This window comes from Cryptomeria japonica, chromosome 2, assembly GCF_030272615.1.
Source record: "Cryptomeria japonica chromosome 2, Sugi_1.0, whole genome shotgun sequence".
In the NCBI taxonomy this organism is placed as follows: domain Eukaryota; kingdom Viridiplantae; phylum Streptophyta; class Pinopsida; order Cupressales; family Cupressaceae; genus Cryptomeria; species Cryptomeria japonica.
In genome coordinates this window covers 89,580,821-89,600,000 of record NC_081406.1, presented here as the reverse complement: position 1 = coordinate 89,600,000, position 19,180 = coordinate 89,580,821, and the positions used below count along the sequence as shown (strand labels likewise).

Here is a 19,180-nt window from a genome sequence, read left to right as displayed (position 1 = left end):
GGCTTAGTAGAGGAATTTTTTTTTAATCCATATAATATCGTCTGCCGAAGGTCTTGTTCAAGGATATCCCCAATGCTTTGGCTACGACAAAGGGCATTATATTGTGAGATGCACCTGAATCTATAATATAATTATTCAACCTATGACCATTAATGAATAATGATATATAAAAGGGCTCTGGTTTTGACTCAAGGAGAGGTGTAGAATCATCTATTTGAAGAGTAGTTATTTCAGGTATCTTTTCACAAGTTGAGGGATGAACTAACTCATTACTACACGAGGGCAATATGACATTCACTAACTACTGCATTCCATTAATCTGTTGTGCATTACAGGGTCATAAGAAGTTGAAGGTTGGGCAACGGGTGTTTGTACTTCCCTTTTCCATTTACCTGCCATGATCAAGTAATCTTCCAATTCCACTGCAAGTGTTTTGGCTGCATTTAAATCTATAAATCTTTGCTTGTGAATTAGGAAACCTATTTCTGAAGGCATAGAATTGATTAAAAAACACTTAAGATTGTCATCTGAGGGTTTTTGATTTGCTGGAATTTTGTGCACAATCTTGTCAAATTTCGCTACAAAGTCTCTCATTGATTTTGGAATTTGTTTCTTCAACTGAGCCAATTGAGCAAGTAGAGAATGTTCATCCTCAGCTGATTTAAACCTTGCCTCAAATCTTGTTTTTAGATCTTGCCAGGTTGTTATCATGTTATTTTGTAAGTGATAAAACCAATCTAATGCCACTCCAGTTAGTATCTGGACAAACAACCTCACAGCAACATCTTCATGTTGAACCGCTATTATCCCACAAGCCACAGTGAATGCATTCAGGTGTTCATCAACGGTGATTTTTCCATCCCCACTAAATTTGGACAAGTGATCTCTAGCACCTTTGGGCAAGGGATTAAGATTTAAACCTATGTTCAATGGGCCTACAACAGCCCCCCAAGGAGTATTTACCGCCATTGGAAGTATGGTATTGAGTGGAGTTGGGTTGATTATATTTGGTAAAGTAACACCGTGTAGGATCAGAGCTTGGCACACTGAGGACACAGGAGATGATGATGATGGCGAAGGTGGTCTACTTTTTTCCCTTCTTTGAGGTAAAAAAGTGGGTTGAAAGTTTAGGTTCTGTAATTCCTGAAAGACAGAATCAACTACCCCCTCCCTCCTTTGGGACCTAATATATCTCTTTGACTCTAGTCTACCAACTAGGCGACCAGTCTTATAATTCAACTCCCCAGTAGAGTTGCCAAAAATCTGTTGGTTAATAGATTTGTCTCCTTGAAATTTTAGCTATTATCTTCTCAAAGCAATATATGACTCGATTTTACCCTTTAGAAAGAAACAAATATACCAACAGTTGGAAGAATTAATGAAAATTCAACCTCTACATTAGAGGGCAGCTCCTCGTATGATTTACAATGAATTTATTATACAGTTGATGTGCTAACACTTTTAACCAGAAAGAATCGAAAGGCTTCAACATTTATCCATCAACACAAATAAATGCCTTCACAACTGCACACATAGGAAATTTCTTGAAAAGAATATTCAAAGGAGAGTTCACAGACTCTGATTCATAACATTCTTGTTGTATAAATTCAAAGCAAAATAATTACTCAGCAAAGACTAATGGCTCGATCGATACTCTCTCATGCTTCATAAAGCAAGGGGGATCAAGCAAATCAATACAATGTGAGTCATCCAACAACCAATAATAAACATGAATTGGAAAGGATTACAGAGGTAACTAATCATCAAATTATATTGTGCCCATAATCAACTTAAGAAAGATTGCAAATCTAAGAATGCATAGATTCAAAGATAACACAACATTTCATTAATAACCAATCATTGTATCATCCAAACAATTCATATCAAAATTTTATCTACTGCTCCCAAAATCACATTTTTCGGAACCTGTACAAAGACAAGCTCTTCAGCTTAAATAGCCACTAGGCCATAGTTCTTACATGATCAAAGAACATTTATTTTCACCCAGGTTAAAGAAACCATTTAAAGAAACATAAAAGAAAACTAAACTAACAGCCACTAAAAGGCTGACGTCTCATTCTCAAATCAACTAGGCTTCCACCGTGGCAGAGGAGGTTATGGGCTTGTCCTACTTTGTTACAGAACCATGCCATTCTAGGTGCACTGCCGAGAAGTTTAAGATAACTTGGAATTAGGGCTGACCGATGTGCATGATCCTCTACTTCCACACTTCTTTGTCCATATTCACCTATGTAACTTTCACCTTGTGAACCTCTAAATGGTCCAAACAGACAAAGAGCATTGATTCAATCCTTGCCGCTTTTGAAAATCCATCGGTGGTCAAGGATTTTGTTGTCTAAATGAACTCGATCCTTTCTTGGAAAACCTTAGTCATGTCTGCAGCTACTTCAATCACCTTTGCTTCCTCCTTCATGAGTTGAATATCAATTCATTTGAGGTCCTTCTGCATCATGTCGATCAAGTTAGTCAATCCTTTGAGCAGCTTGGTGGATTCTTCATGGCCCTGCTTGATGATCAAATTGTGCCATTCTATATTTTTCTTTGACACATACAACACATTGTCATCCAAGTTCTCCATCAGTTTCTTAGCCAGGAATTTCATTACTCCATACTTCTCAACATTGTTCATCTATGCAAGGACTGCTACCCACTTAATCCTTTCTTTTTCCCAGGCGGTCGTTTCCAGTTCAAGCTCTTTACTCACAGTTTCAGCATCCTTATAAACTTTAACCAGATTACAAAAATAATCTAACCCTTGTTGTATTATCAGGTCCAACCATTTATTAAACATTTCCATCACTACCTTTTTCCTTTGAACTTGATCTAGCATCTTCTGGTTTGCTGGTGATTTAGGATCAAAAGACACTGGTATCTGCAATAATGGTTGGGGGTTTGGGTCGTGGATAGCATTGATGTAGTGAGCCATCTGTGTGACAACTTGCTTTAGTTCTCTCATATCCTTTTCATCTTTCCAAGTCCTTTAAATTATCCTCTTTGTGGAGGATTCTAGATACTTAACATCTACAGCTCTTGAAGCAACCCCCAAATATATCTTCTCCACAGTGAAATCCTCTTCTTTAGCATTGTCTGCATCTCTTCCAGGAATGGGTTTGGAAACCTCGGCTATCCAGTGACCTATTGTGTCATCTACATCAAGAATTGGTTATGTTTTGAGCTTTTTTGGCTTTGATGTCTCTCCCAAGCATCTGCTAACCATGTCCTCCATTGGAATTGTGACTGGCACCACACTCTTGTTTTTCCCAATGCCAGATTCTAGGCATCTTGGTGCAATTGCAGGTTCCTTAGGTGGTGGAGTAGTCTGTGCATCTGGTGAAGTAACAATTACTAAGGTATTCCTGGGATCTTCTTGAATTTCCACTTCTTTATTTGTGTCCATTTCTTGCATTTCGGGCTCACCTTGATCCTATGAATCCATTGTTTGTTCAAGCTCTTCACTGGGGTCCAAGTCTACAATAACCTGTCTCAGGATGGGTTCCTTACTCTTCTTTTTGCTTATGGACTAAGTTACTTGGGCAGCTGTAAGACTAGGTGGCAACCTTTTTGACCTTCTCGGTTGAATTTTCTTTACAACAGGCTTTGAGACACTTGCAACATCAGCAACTTCATTAGTTATAGAAATAGGGGATTGAACCACAATAGGTGAATCATTTGTTGATTCATGTGAGGACATATGAGGTTCCTCTTTGAACTTCTAATTCCTCAACCATCTCTTTGTTCTCCTAACAACATTGAAGGTTCTTGTTTGGAGACTGTCATCTTCCTTTTTATTCCAATCAATTTCTGGAATTGGTTTTCCTTCAATCTCAGTATCAAACTCAGGATCCAAAACATTCCTCTCTGTATGTTCTGATACGCTAGATATATTAATTGGGAGCCTCATGGTGATTATTTGTTGCAAAGTGAATCTGGACCACAATCTCTTTCTCACTTCATACTCGTCCTTTTTATTGCAAAAATGACTGTCTACATTAAGGTTCTCCCTTGCATAACCCTTGCTATCAAATTTTCACCTTGCCACATATGGCTACAGGTTCATCCTTTTGAACTCTAGTTCCAGGTTCAAGGCATCTGATACAGACTTGCAACTGTAATATCCAAGTTTAATGGGAAATACCACCCTGGACTCACCCTTTTCTCCGAATCTTTTATCTATGTAAGCCAACTACCTACTCACTTCTATAAGCACATAGCTATCAAAAGCGTACCTGGGCAGTTTGAATGGTTGGCCTTCAAAGCCACCTACCAGTATGTAAGTAAATTGAGGAAATTGGATAAAAAAACTTTCATATATACTCACAAACTCCATAGCTTCAACTGACATCCTCCTGTTTGCATCACCCTGAAGGTCATAGGCAAGTTTCCCCACAAAAACCCCATTCCATCTATCAATCTGCTTAACATGTCTCTGTTGTTGTATATGGTAAAAATTGTAAACCCTCATTCCATCAATCCAAGGTTGATTAGGTAGTCAAGTTCAATCCCTTGTGCATGCTAAAATGTAGAAAAGATAGGAAGACATGTAAAACCCTGTCATCCCAACAAAATTGCTCAATCCTTCGTGAAGTCTCTCTGTAATTACTTGAGACCAATCCAGAAATTTGTCACCAGATAGAACCACTTAAATGAAAAAGTACATCCAATCCTCCCAGTAGAAGGAATGTGAATTCCCCTTTACTCTGTTCAAAAGTATAACAATGTCCTGCACCTCTGGGATGAAGTGTTCTCTGGTCAGGGGCTTGGGTAACCATGATACTCCTTTCTAAATCTTCAAGAACCAATTTCTAGCAATTACACTTCTGTACTTGCTCTTCTTTTCAGAGAAATAGGCATACGAACTCCCAATTGTCCAGTCCTCCTCATCCTTATGCGAAATACCCATTGTTGTCATCACCATTTCTCTATTAATTCTGACCAGCTTTTCATCATCATTGGTTCTGATACATCTGATCTCAGAGTCATATCTTTTCATGCATGCCAACACTAAATTTGGGTAAGGTGTGACGAGCGGGAATGCAACAGCTTCCACAAGACCACTCTTAACTATCTTTTCCATTAATGAACCCATTTGAGGGTTCTTGGTTGTTTCCATGAAATCCCCTAAATCTACATGAATTAAGGAGGTGTCTTCCAATTCTGGCAAAATACTCACTAGACATGAGGTCTGGCCAAGCTTAGGCAGCACAGGCCTCATGTTAACTATGTACCCCCTTAACCAAGAAATTTTAGCAACAAGACAGTATCCTACCCCAACAATCTAGAGATTTCCCTTTTCTATACTGATAAAAACCTCGGAACTCAAAGAAACACAACTTAGGAGAAATCAACTGAGCTTGAGCTTACCCGTTAACAATATGAAATCTATAAATTCTTCCAGAGAACAAAATTGGTTTTACATTCGGCGCCAACAATTTTACTAAAGTATGGCAGCTGCGACTTTCTTAAATATGAAAATAATTTCATACACATTTCCTTCAATTGGACGGATAAATATCTTTAGAGCTACACACACTTCAACATGATTTATCCAAGCATGTGAAGTAGTTGTGAAATGACAAAAATCTGACACCTTCTTAATTACCTATCACTTTCGCACAAGTAGCTTGATGCACTCATGATTACTTTCCATATTTAAAATTTTAAACTACTGAAAAGGGAATATTCCTTCTTGTCACGCTGTCTTTATTTTCACAAAAAAAAAACCTTAGAGTTAATTTTGAAATGAACCCATGAACCTTGAACCACTTGACAAAAAGGTTCAACAGTTCAAGTTCACTTAAGAAATATAGCAGTGAGTGGGCGACACACACAACAACACCGAGAATGAGTGACAAAGGAAAAGGACTATTAAACATGAACCTTGAACCTTTTGAACCACTTGAAATTTGATTCAAGGTTCAAGATCGCATATCAACTCAAAACATAAGGACTCACACTCATCATATAACGATACATGGTCGTGACTTACGAAAAGGTATTTTGAAGTTTGAACCTTGAACTGCTTGACATTTGGTTCAACGGGTTGAAAACTTCAATGACCACAAACAAAAGTGCACCTGTTTGTATGACAATAAAGACCACAAATGACTCTTTTACAAAACGTGCTTTGAACCTTGAACCTATTGAACTTTTGTTTTGAAAGAGTTCAACGGTTCAAGTACAAAGGAAAATGAAGGACCTGACGAAAGTAAAGGGACAAAAGCAACCTACGAGCAAGAATACTTTAAAAGGGAAAAACTACGAGTGGACTAACACAACTGGTAATGATGCAATAAAGAAACCGGTAGTAAATAAATGAAGGCAATTGGTAGTATTATTGAAGAAGAGAGATCAACCGGTAACCTTAACCAATTGATAAGAAGAACCCTAACCGATGGAGCTTGGAGAATCGGTTGTGATGATCTATGACCGAATGATGATCAAAGATGAAGATGCCACGTATGCATGTTGCACATGATGAGTTTTGAAGTGGATTTGATGCGTAGAGATAATCATTTATCTTGGGAATGATCAATTTCATAGCATGAAGTGAAAAACACGTGATGACCTACAGGATCCAATGTACAGTGATCTAGGAACAGTTGAAGATGTCTTGAATAATGTGAAGTTGATTCCTATGTAATCTAACAATCAAAATTGAACCGATATGTTTGTAATCTCTATGAGATTTATAGGTTTTGTGTTGTGTTACCGACCTATTGTATTTGTTTTTAAGGTTGATGATTTGTTTCAATGTTGTGTTGGCGAATTTGGTTAAGTGTGATTATTCTGAAACATAAGGTGTCTGTAGAATGTTGTGAAGGCAGATAGGAGTAGAAAGGGTTTTGATTAAGAAAGGAAGTACTATTACCAGATCAGCAAAGAACCTGTTGTTCTCTAACTATTACAACAGTTAAATCTCTTAACTGGGTAAGCTTTAACCAGATTCTTGTTGAAATTCTCTAACTAGGTGATCCATTAGCTTGGATTTAAAATCCTCCACCAAAGTTACCTCTAACAGGGTATTGTAGTGAATCCCTTAACTGGGTGGTCTTTAACTGGATTTGCTCTTAACAAGACATTATTGTATAATCTTCTAACAAGGCTTGGCTCCTAACAGGGAGAACTTCAGAAGAGTTCAAAATACTTGTGGGTATTCATCCCCACCGTAGTTTTTCCCATTTGGGTTTCCACATGAAAAATCATTGTGTCGAGTGGTGAATAATTTTGTGGATGTGTTTTTGATGTGGCTGATATGAATGACTAGTAAATCCACTTAGATATGTTTAGATAACCGCAAATGATATGAAATGAGATATTACTGATATTAGTGAAGTGGTTCAATGTTTTGGTTAAATGGTATTCAAGTTTCAGATCTGTTGCATTGTATCATTGATGTTTTGGTCAATTGGTAAAGTTTGACAATGCAATTGCAGTTTTTGATATAGTGACTAAACTAGTTAGTTTAGTGGTTGGATTCAGAGTTGAAAGTTTGTTTGGTGAAATTTTAGTTTATTTTCTATCTATTGATTCACACCCCCTCTCTCAATATTTTACTGGATCCTTATAGTTTCATCATATTATCAGCTACTGCAGAGTATCGTCTTATTGTGGGTAGGTTCCCACCATGGTTTTTCCCTTAACCGGATTTTCCATGTCAAAATCTTGGTGTTGTATGTTGTGCTATCAATTTTCTTATCTTTGTAATTGTTGCAGTTTATCAGATCTGTATTTCTGGTTAAATTTGTAGATCCGATGAAAACTGATTGACCCCCCCCCCTCTTAGTTTTCCTTCTTCATTATTGCCTAACACTAAATATATCATGTTAACCAAAAAAAATCTAAGTTTTCAGATCTAATTTGTATGCATTTCATTGCATATTTGCAATCATATATCTTATGCACTCATAGTTACATTCATTTGATAGCTAATTCACATTGCATTTTATGCATTTAGAGATTAAAATTTTCTTCCTTTTATGCAATGTTTAAATAGTCAATTTGATAAAGATTTGTATTATTTAGACATTTTCTTCATTAGCTTTGTGCATGAGTTTTAGGACTTTGATCCCTACATCTAATATCCATGTAAAAAGAATTTATAGACTTATGGAACTTAGGTGAAACTTGTATGTCTATTGATGAAATACCTAACATTGTTGACAATCATAATTCCCACACTTCTCATAATGAGGATGACTCCCTAACATGAGTATCTTCTAGCCAAATAGTAAATCCTTTCTAGGATTTGAAAAAGCTTGAACATTGAATGGGTCAAGAACACTCGAATAGTGAGGCGATCCCGTTGATTGAAGGGTTGAGGAGGATGGTTCAAAATGATGAACATGGTATAGATATGTTGTGTGGCATATATCATATTGTGAATGATAATATCGTGTACATGAAAAGTTGTGTCAAAGCTCTTAATTTTTCTAATTCTCCTAAAAACATTGAAAATACCATTCCATTGCCAACATCATTACCTAATGTGCCTACTTATACTCCACCTATCATGGCTACATCTACACAAAATGTCAATCCTACACATGTTTGTCTTAGAGGAATCACTATCATACCTCCTTTTGTGAGTGTTCCATATATTTCCCAACCATCTCCTATAGCTACTTACCATAATGTCCCACTTCCATATTCTTATGCTCCATCCATTTCTCATAGTATTTGACATTATCCTTCATTATGATGCAGCCATGGTCTAGTGGGTCCTCAAAGAGAACAAACCAGATCATGCAACAAGAGTACTACAATGAAAGCAACAACAAAACATGGATAAAATGCAAAATCAGATATTTGCATCATTGTATTATCATCATAGAAAATTTGGTAATCATTCGGTTACATGCAAGCTAACATGCTCAATTTTAGACTACATGCTAGATTACAATTCATCCGAACCTCCAAGAGGCATCCAAAGTACAATTCTTGAAAACTTGATACCCATAATTTGTGAACTGCCCTCCTAAGGATCACATAAAATAATATTTATACCCTCCAGAACACATTCGGCTAGGCCACAATAGATTACAATTACCAAGAAAGGAAAATGAAACATGCAAATAGGTTGGCCCCAAGAATGAAAGGAAAATGATCCAGAAAAGAACAACCGAGAAGCGCGGATCGAATAGAAGATTGACCAAGTACTCAAGAACATCGAGCATGACACCAAATAGATCTGCCAGCCAAGAAATTACTTGGCACAAGAAGGAATCGCCAACTAGTTGTTAAGCTCAAAAATAGCTTCGGAACCAAGAAACAGACACTCCAGAAGGAATAATTCTCCAAAAAAGAATCCAAATGAACTAAGAATCTGGGATAATGCACAAGAAAAAGCGTGGAAACCAAAAATCTAATCTGCAATGAAAAGGAACCAGCTATTGGAACACACTAAAAGAAACACATAAAACTGCTACAAGAACTGAACAAGAACAAAACTAATGAAATATTTTTGGTTGATGCAAGATTTCTCATAGGTCGGGGATGCTCTTACATCAAACACCCCAAGTAGAAAGAGATCATCCATGAGAGACAACTCATGAACATCTAAAATGATTTGGAATATAGACTCCATGCTCATTTTTGATCGAAACATCTTCCTTGTCTACAAACCCCTTCCTTACCTCCTTCGGAACCTTAATTGGATTCTCTAACTCCTAATTGTCTTTATTTTTCTTTCCTTGTTTGAGACCTACACACTGTCTCTGACCAATGCTTTCTTTCTTCTACAACTCTGATTTATTTCTGCCACAATATTTCATCCGGTTCACCATCATAACCTTACTGCCATCCAGTTCCTTCTTACTATCAGGCTTATCTATCAGACCCTTCTGCAAATCTGTACCACCATCCAATGCAACTTCTGCAACCTACTTCTTAGCATTACAGCTCTTTTCAAGACTCAAATTCCTCACTTCCTTCTCTTCCTCCCTTAAAGAAACCAATGTGAAATTTTGTTCGTCCTTCTCAATATTGATTAGGTTTCTTCTACAATCATAAATAGCTCCTCTGTCAAATTGCCAAGGTCTTCCCAACAAAACATGACAAGCACTCATAGTCACAACATCACATAAGACCTCATCTCTAAAAGGTCCAATATTGAAATTCACCAAACATTGCTCTTTTACTTCTAACTTTTGATCATCTACAACCAACATACCTTGTAAGGAAAAGGGTTCTTAAGTCTCTTCAATCCAAGCTTCCCTACCATCTCCCTAGATACCAAATTATCAGTACTTCCACTATCCACAATAACTTTACAACACTTACCTCCAGATTTATACACAGTCTAGAAAAGATTCTTCCTCTGAGTAGGTCTGGTGTCTTCACTGATCTGCTCCATCAAGACTATTCTAAACATAAGGGATTCTCCTCACTCCAGATCCAACATATTCTCACTAGTAACTCTAACTTCCTAATCCTCATTTGCCACACAGCTCCTTGCCATCCCTTGCTTGCACTCAAAAAATATATGTTCGGTTTCTCCACACTTGAAACATCTGCCCAAGAATTCTCTACTGCTACTGCCACTGCATTTTCCCTATGTCTTCCAATCTGGTTCCTTATTCCACTTAGGTTTTGATTCTTCTTCAACATTTTGCTTCTCTATACTACCACTCATCTGCCCTTTATATCTCTCCTTTCCTCAAGGTTTTTTTTGTTGTCTTCTTTTCACTTTCTCCTCAACCCTCAAAGCATATTGGTAAACCTCTTCAACTATGGAAATATTCAACATACTCATCTCATCTTGAATATTAAATGCAAGTCCATTTATGTACCTCGCTACCTTCTCCCTATCCATCTCTCTATGTCCAGATCTGATCATCACCTTGTAGAATTCCTCGGTGTATTCTTTCACACTCATGTTTTTCTGCTTCAAGTTCTACAACTTCTTGAATAGCTCCAATTCATAGTCTCCCAGAATGAATTTAGCCTTCAATCTCGCTACCATCTGCCTCCACTGGGTGATCTTAATCTCACCACTCTCAACTCTATCTCTCTGCAATTATTTCCACCATAAGGCAACATGCCCTTTCAACTTCGTTTGTGCCAACCAGACTCTCTATGGGTCCTTAATATCCTCAAACTTGAAGTAGTCATCCAACTCTCCAATCCAATCAATCAGATCTTCTGGATTCAATATCCTGGAAAAGTTCAAAACCTCCACTTTATGAACTTTACTCACTTGGTCCACCGCTCTTTGAAATCTTTCCTCTCTTTCAACTTTTGGTCCTTCAACCTCTTCGGCCTCAAGCTCCTCTCCAGCCCCTTCATACTCATCCTCAGACTTTGGATTCCTTTGCAAACCAGCCAATGCATTTCAGATCTCGTTCCTCATCTCATTCTTGAAATCCTCCATCATCTACTCTACACTCTAGGGGTTCATCCTTCTAGGGAGCATCTCCTCCTTTGATCCAATGCAACTACCTCAACTCGGTGATTTATCAAACAACCTTGTAGCCTGCCTCCACTTGGCAATCTGTTCACCCAAGGAATGCCTCAAGGTTCGCAACCAGCTCTGATACCACTCGGTGTAGCCATGGTTTGGTGGGTCCTCAAAGAGAACAAACCAGATCATGCAACAAGAGTAACACAAAGGAAGCAACAAAAAAACATGGATAAAATGCAAATCAGATATCTACATCATCATAGAACATTCGCTAATCATCCAGTTACATGTAGGCTAACATGCCCAGTTTCAGATGATGTCTTGGCAATTGCCAAAAATGGCACTGTGGACCTCTTTAGGTTTTTTTAATGGGTCTTTCATTAAATTAAAGATATAAACCTAAAGAACAGGGCAGTTGCTAGCAAACTGGATGAGCTGATTGAAAAATGGCAATCTCAGAAGGCTGAAGAGGTAGTTTGGACTGAGGAAGAGAAGCTATACATGGTGGAGTGTCTACAAAGAACCATAGAAATTATGGAAAAGATTAAAAAATCAAATGAGAAAAAAACCATGAAGATTGAAGGGGAAGTTGGTAAAATCAGGGGAACTATGAATGCTATTATGAATCAAAGCCACAAGATTGTCAAGAACTTTGTGGCCACTATGAATATGCTTGTGGATAAGTTGGATAAGTGCCAATAGGGTTCCCTGATCATGGACCTCGATGCTGACAGATAAAAAGGCCAAAAAGAGGATTCATGTCCCTCTAAGAGAACCAGAGCCAACCTAAAGAGAAAGGCGGAGTCCTCCAATCAGGAGTTCTAGGACCTGAAAAAGGTGGCCCAAGAGATGAATACTCTAGAAACTAAGATAGCTGAGAATTTAAAGTCTTTAGGTTAATGCTTATCTAGTTTTAGTTTCTGTTGTCTTTTTGTTTGGTATGTTGTCCTTTTGTCTGTTTGATAGCTTTTCCATCATGGTGAACTTTGACTATTTATTTTATTTGAGTCTATAACTCTGTGGTTTTGAGTCCCTGTAAAACCCGCTTTTTCCCTAATAAAAAACATGCCCAGTTTCAGACTACATGCTAGATAACAATCCATCCGGACCTCCAAGAGACATCTAAATTACAATTATAGAAAGCTAGATACCCATAATCTTTGAACTACCCTCCTAAGGATCACATAAAACAATATATACCCTTCAGAATACATCTAGGTTAGCCACAATATATTACATTTACCAAGAAAGGAAAATGAAACATGCAAATAGGTCGACCCCAAGAATGAAAGGAAAATCCTCCGTAAAATAAAAACCAAGAAGCATGGATCAAAGGGAAGGTTGGCCAAGGACTCAAGAACATCGAGAAAGACACCAAATAGATCTACCAGCCAAGAAATCGCTCCGCATGAGAAGGAATCACCAACTAGCTGTTAAGCTCAAAAACTACTCTGGAACCAAGAAATAGACACTCCAGAAGGAATAACTCTCTGAAAATCCAAGATAATGCACAAGAACAGGCTTAGAAACTGAAAATATGATCCGCAATGAAAAATAACTAGCTACCGAAACACACTGAAAGAAAAACAAAAAACTGCTACAAGAACTGAACAAGAACAAAACTAAGTAAATATTTTTGGTTGATGCAATATTTCTCATAGGTCGGGGATGCTCCTGCATCACATTATCTAATATGTCCAATACCAACCTATCCACTGAAGAAACCATTAATGGCCTAGCTCAAAGTGTTTCATCTTTGCAACAACAACATGCTTCCATGACCCAATCCAAATTCGACATTCCCACTTTCAAGATTGCTAGCCTACTTTCCAATGATATCATCCATACCATTATCCCTTAATACATGTAAATCCCTCACTTAGAGACATATAATTGAAAAGGTGATCCCTTGACTCATGTGAAAATTATCTGAATATATTAAATTGGGTGAGGCCCAAACCTTTGCATAACTACAAAACTAGCGAGTGACAAAAACCAAGGGCTCACTAGGGGTAAGGGCCTAAGACCAGAAATCCTACTGCAGAAAAGGAACAAACTCGATAGGTTTCAAGGACCCCTAGCAAAACCCAGAAAATAGAATAACCAGACCCAATAGACCAAAAAATAAAAAAGACACACCCCCACTAAAGGAATGAATTAATGGCCTACCTATGAGGGAAAACACTAGCTTCCTATCCTGGTAAATTTCTATGCCTTTTTATAAAAAAGAGAGTTTTCTATCTGAACCTTTTTTAGAGGATATGGCCAAGGAGTCCAGATTAGCCTTCAAATTGGACACAGATGCCTCTAGCCTAGTAGTAGTGGATTACTCCAAATGGTACCTCATCTTCACACATCTCCTTACAATTTCATCTCGAATATCTTGGAGTGTAGAAAAGTTCTTCTCGATCATTTCCATATTTTGCACAAACACATTCTCCATTTTTCTTTTCATGGAGTTTTGATTATCATGCAGCACCTCTACCACATCCACCAAATCCTTTGTGTCATTACCATGGTTATCTTTATCATTAAACTCCTTCATTTTATTTTCCAACCCTTCCCACTTATCAACCATAGCAGCAAACTTACCAACCACTATCCAAGCACCCTATTCCTTGTCATCCATATCACAATTCGAGGCTCTGGTGTCTACTTCAACAAGAGCTTCGAGTCTATTGATTTTATTTTTTACCACCTCAAATTATCCCAGAAGCCAGTGAATGGTAATTTCATGCTTATTGATCCCCTCACAGACTCATGCGAAAATATTTCAAACCTTGTGTAGTGACTTTTAAAATGATCATAGACTAATGGATAAGTTTTTTACCAGGTCATTTATAGATGAGGCCTTGTAATGGTTTTGTTCTTTGCCTCCTTATTCCATTGATTCTTTTCAAAAATTGGTCAATGCTTTCATTCAACAATTTCAAAATAATATTGGTCATCAAAATTCTTTTATTTATTTGATTCATTGTAAACAAGGTGTTAAGGAAAAAGTGATTGATTTAAATATTGTTAGATATAAATATTTGCATGCTCAAATATCTTATCTTGTGCCTGATATTAATGTTCAAAGAATTTTCATTTCTAATTTGCGAAAAGACATCACAGATAAGTTATTGTTCTCTAAGTTTACTTCTTTTAACCAATTGTGTATAGTGCTTCATAATTATCAACTTCAAGTGAGCCAATTTGAGTGACCAAACAAAAAATCCTATGTCATGTTTAATACAACATACAATAGTTTGAGTGGCCAAACAAAAAATCCTACACCATGTTTAATATAGATCAACCTCCAACAAAGTGTTAGCAATAAAACACATGCAATAACATAGATCAACCTTTGAATAGATTTGAATGAATACAAATCACATGCAAAAACAAAAAAAAATCTTTATAGCCCTCAAGAATAGGGACCACAATATAGAAACAAAGATAAATTTCTTCTTGAATTCAAATAATAATTTCAAGATAAACTAAGAAATAATACTAGACCATTATAGAGCCAAAAAAGCTATGATACCATTTTTTAATATGGATTTCAAATAAAAATGGAGGCATCAATTAGACCTTGGGAGATGGATAATATTATGCCTTACAAAGTCAGAAAGAAGAACGTAGGTAACAAATAAAAGGAAATGAAATAATGGTCAAATTATTTAGGATTGATAAACTCAACCAAGATGTACAAATGTATAGTGTGTTAGAGACATAGGGGCTTCACTTAGTGAACCTAAGTTATAGCATGTGTGTTCATGACATACTAAAGAATCCCCCTATTCTCAAATAATATTGCCCTAAACTCCTTTTTTGTCACCCCCTCCCAATACACGGCTTGAATTAAAATCCCCCTATTTTGGACAAATATTGTATTTTTTCATAGCCCAAATTAAAAAATCCCCTATTTTCACCAATAGGCAATATATTGTACCCTCATTTTTGGGATATTAAACCCCCCAATATGAATGCATGTGATATAATATTGCCTAGCCAGTGAAGCCTCCATGGTTAGAGACCTATTAACCACTTTGTAAAAGTAGCATGAAACTCCATGCAAGCACAATGAAACCTAAGCAAGCTTATCTATAACTTAAGGAAATATCTATTGATAAGATAATCCATAAGAGAAAATAAATATCCTTTAAAATAATATTTTATAATAATAGAGACTAAGTTTGTATATCTTTGAAGTTTTTGGTGATTTTAAGAGGTTACATGAATATTTTATGGTTGTCATTTAGGGAGGGGAATTGTGAATTTCTACCATTATATTAGTGAAAAAGTGATTACTAAAGGGTACCTAACAAGGCTTTGCATCAAGATCCAAATTTTCTAGATCATGGTAAGATATTTGAAAGTAATTAATACAATTAATTTATGGGGGTGTTAGAATAAATTATTAATTGAAGACTTACCAAAATAGACCGGCTCACATAGCTACCTAACATTCCTCCTTTTGAACTTTTTGTCTCTAGTCTCATCTATCTTTGGGTTTTGTGGTGTCTAGTTTTATGTTCTTGCTAGTTTTTTTTCCTTTTTGGTAGTTGGAACAAGGGTTTTGGGCTCTCACTTCTCATGAGTGCCATGGTTTTTCTCACTTTTTTGTCTATGTAGCAGTTATGTAATGGTTTGCACATCCTAATCTAGTCAGAACATTACTCATCAACACTCACCTAATTCTCCATCATAAATACTTCAACAACTTATATGATATACAAATTATAAATTAATGTTATATTTTTCTTATAAATTAAATACAATAAATAATATTTTTATATGCTCCAATTAGCAATGTTGAGATATTTGTATTTCTAGCTATATGTTGTGCTCCAATTAGTAGCATGACCTTCTTTACTTCATTGTAACAATCAATATACCATTTTTTTGTATAAGAATCCAATGTTTCATGCTAGAACAAACCACATACAAGTCTATCACCATTATATCAAGCATCTCATCAAACAATGAGTATTTCATCTTCAATATTGTAAGATAGAGGACTAGATGATCTTTTCACCAAGGATTTATATGAGACTAATTTTTATATCTTAGAAGCCTTTTAAGATTGCAAGAAGTAACAGTTATATTTGATGGCTGTCATTTAGAGAGGCATTATTGTGAGTGTCTACCATTATATTAGTGAATAAGTGATTGTGAATGAGTTCCTAACAAGGCTTTGTGTTGGAAACCATCTTTGTTAGATCATGGGAAGCTATTTAAAATTAATTTATAATTTAATTTATGGGGGTGTTTTAGAATAATTTAATTTAAGATATATCGGCAGAGATCAATTGGCATAGCCTCCTAACACTACTCACTATCACTCATCTCACCATCCATCATAAATACTTTAACAACTGCTCTACTATCTAGACTATAAACTAATAATGATTTTTTGTTATAAGTTGAATGCAATAAAAAAGATATTTGTGTGCTTCAATTAATGATAATATGATTTGTTTGTTTCTCTATGTGTTGACAACTACTCTGCTATCTAGACTATAAAATAAAGATGTATGTTTCTTATAAGTTGAATGTAATAAACAAGACATTTGTATGATTCAATTAACAACAATATGATTTGTTTTTTTCTGTGTGTTGTTCTTTATCTCAAAAAATAAAATGATATGAATTATTCATAATTTAAGTATATTAATACAATTATCCAAATTATTTGTAATTTAACTAACATTATAAAAGTTTGATAATACTAGCATCTTCTATTAAGATAAGTTTCTTTGTTTAATTTTAAAAAAATGTGACTTCTCCAAAGTAAGATAACAAGAAAGTGGCTATCCAATACCTAGATGTACCAATACATAAATTATCCATAAATTATCCTCGACATACTCATTAACTCTATAACATCTATGTCCATATATTTAATGCGCAAGCAGAAATCCTGAGATTATGCTTTTTCTAGATTGAAAGCTCAATTATATTCCAACTCTTTTGCTCTTGTGCAAAACTTTATATTTTACTTCATTGGAAAGATAAAATGCACAATGCCCAACGAATCCAGACTGGTAAAAAGATTGGAAGATTGGTACACCGTCGGCGATGGGAATGGATCCCATTTCTCGGATTCAGGAGGATAGGGATTAAAGCAAGTAATCAGGTCTTACGAGCATCGTGTTGCCACTTGCAACGTTAATGAAGCTTCACCACAACAGGAAAGCCTTGAAACAGATGCAGAACATGAAACTTATGTAATCTCTCCGTTTAAGTGTGCTAAGCGACACTTTTATAAAGCCTTCTGGGACGGACAATTTTTCTTAGTTTAGACTTGCGGCCTGCAAAGACAGATTATAAGCTTCATAGAGAAGCACAAATTGACTCAATAAATTGTATCACCACCAAAGACAGTATTTTTATTAGCTGGAGAGGAATAGATATTGTAATGGCTAAAGCAACGGTAGCGCTAATGGTAATGGCGATTTGTGTTACATTGCCATTCGCCTAGTCTAACAATTTCGTTACGTCGGCTTGCAAGACTACAGCTGAGCCTGAGCTCTGTGTTTCGACAAGTCTCGCAGGCTTACCAGGATTCTCCCTCTTGATTCCCACAAAACTGCTCAACGCAGCCATTAAAGCCTCAATCAGTTTGGTGCAAAAGACATCCACCATAGCTATTGGGCTCTCTAGAAAAACGTCGCCTGGATTAGAGAAGATTGCTCTTCAAGACTGTATCGACCTCCTGGACGATACCGCGGACCACCTGAATGAAGTGCTCCACCATATTTTGAGTCTGGATTTCAGGGCGAACAATTTTGAGGCAAGCAACATCAACACGTTTCTCAGCGCTGGGCGAACAAATCAGCAGGACACCTGCATTGAAAGCATGGTGGGCACAAACGGGGTCGTTAAATTATCTCAGCTGCAGACCAGCGTACGGCGAATTTCGCGTACAATCAGTACTTCACCTGGCATGTTTATGGCAATTGTTAAAAAAAAGCTGATGTCAAGCCTACTCATAACCGCCGTTTGTTATTTGCTCGCTATAGCGAGAATGCTGATTTGCCTGCAAGGTTATCCACCTCAGATCGTAGGTTTCTGCACGGTAGACTTCATCTTTGGCAATGCGGCGGTGGTCCTGCAGAGATGCAAAATAATGGCGAGGAAACCGCTGGAAAAGCAGACAATTACCATCGCAGATCAGGGAAGAAATGAAGGCAACGAGAACACTGGAATTTCTATCCATGACTGCAATGTGACCACTGCCCCTGATTTTGTTCCTATGTCAACTTATCTGGGAAGGCCATGGAAAGAGTACTCTAGAGTTGTATTCTTGCAATGTTATCTTGACAATATTATTGAGCCACAGGGTTGGGCGCAAAGGAATTCATCAGACTTCGCATTAAAAACTCTCTACTATGGGGAGTACATGAACTATGGTCCGGGCGCGGATCCCGGGCTATCACGCTCTGGACACTTCAGAGGCCAACAAATTTACGGTTGCTCAATTCATTAAAGGCAACGAGTGCCTTCCATTAACCAGAATTCCGTATTTTCCCGGTCTAAAAGACTAAGTTTTCAAATAAATTTTGCCTGAATGACTCTTTACGGCCCAGAATAACTGCAACAACGGAACAAAACCATGTAATAAGCTTGGTATTATGTAGAGATGTCTGTGTGCTCTTGATCATTACTAACGGCAAATACTAGTCCCGTATACCTTTATAATTACTTGTGATTGAAGTTTAGTCAGTGAGTTCCCATTTTAAATATGAATATGAAATCATCAAATCTGTGGATCAC

At 36.8% G+C, this 19,180-nt stretch overlaps 1 pseudogene; it reads left to right on the top strand.

Annotated features, from left to right (window-relative positions):
* The first annotated feature begins 976 nt into the window (after window positions 1–976).
* On the top strand, window positions 977–18,951 carry LOC131078780 (probable pectinesterase/pectinesterase inhibitor 34; annotated as a pseudogene).
* Window positions 18,952–19,180: the final 229 nt, after the last annotated feature.